The sequence below is a fragment of the Parus major genome, chromosome 20 (assembly GCF_001522545.3).
Source record: "Parus major isolate Abel chromosome 20, Parus_major1.1, whole genome shotgun sequence".
Classification (NCBI taxonomy): domain Eukaryota; kingdom Metazoa; phylum Chordata; class Aves; order Passeriformes; family Paridae; genus Parus; species Parus major.
This window is the reverse complement of record NC_031788.1, coordinates 9,117,324-9,118,460: the sequence shown is the minus strand read 5'-3', so window position 1 is coordinate 9,118,460 and position 1,137 is coordinate 9,117,324. Positions and strand designations below refer to the sequence as shown.

Genomic DNA, 1,137 nt, shown 5'->3' with positions numbered 1-1,137 from the left:
TCTCTATATTTCAGGAGAGAATATGATATATTAATTTACTTAGACAAATAACTTTATTTAGAACTTATACTATGTCACTCAACATGATTTCTCTGGAGACAAATAGCTCTCTATATTTCAGGAGAGAATATGATATATTAATTTACTTAGACAAATAACTTTATTTAGAACGAGCCGCTCTCATGTTTGTTTATATAAAGCAATAAGAGAAGAAATAGAAGAGATTTTATGTGGAAGGAAACAGCTGGAAGATACTAATTTATGGAGGGGGGGGGGAATCCTCACAAACTGTAATGCTTCTGTACACTGAGAGACTGGAGCAGGGAACCTTCTCTGGGCAGGAACCTACAATTGGGGGGGTCGGGAGCTGCAGCACGGGGCTGTGGCCTCACTGGGACCACCGCTCCCATCCCGCACATCCCACTCTCCTTCCTTCTTCCCTGTTTTTCTGCGTCCCCCTCCTGTGCTGGCGGAGAGATGCTGGCAGTGCCGGCCCGTTGTTCCCCGTCCAGATGGCCGCAGCAGCGCAGCCACGGGCTGCAATTCGGGGCGGGCGCTCGCCGGGACGCTCAGCCCTGCTCCGCCTGCATGCGGACCGAATCCTAATCAGGCAGCACGGAGCGGGGGCTGCCGGCTGCGGGCACCCCGCTCTGGGCGAGGGCACGGGCCAGCGCTCGCCGGAGCCCACGGGCCGGTTCCCAGCGCGCTCCCAACGCGCCCTGTGCGCCAGGACACGGCAGCACGGGGAACACCAGGCTGGTCTTTTGGGGGGCTTGGAAAAACCGCACGGGGGAAGGGGGGGAGCAGCAGCTGCGAGTAGAGCACGTGGGAGCGGTGATGGCATTTGGAAGCAGGGATATTTGGAGGCGGTGATGCTGGGAGTGGGGATATTTGGAAGCGGGGCATGTTTGGAAGAGGGGATGTTCGGAAGCGGGGATATTTCCACGCCTGCCGGCAATGCCCCCGGCCCGGCCCGGTGCTAAGGTAATACCCGACACAGAATGGGAATGTGCTCCGCGCCCCGGCCGCTTCCCGAGTAACGCGGAGCCGGACCGGGGACCAGGATGGCGCTGCCCGCTCTCCACGGCGCTGCTCGCTCGGGACTGCCCCGGCGGCTGTGCTCCAGCCCCGGCGGCG

The 1,137-nt window shown here is 58.5% G+C and overlaps 1 long non-coding RNA gene across 1 annotated transcript in view; it reads left to right on the top strand.

Annotated features, from left to right (window-relative positions):
• Positions 1-822: 822 nt before the first annotated feature.
• Positions 823-1,137, top strand: part of LOC107213155 — an 11,685-nt gene continuing 11,370 nt past the window's right edge. The window contains exon 1 of the long non-coding RNA XR_004500000.1: positions 823-984. This is a non-coding gene — a long non-coding RNA (uncharacterized LOC107213155). The remainder of the gene's footprint in view (positions 985-1,137) is intronic.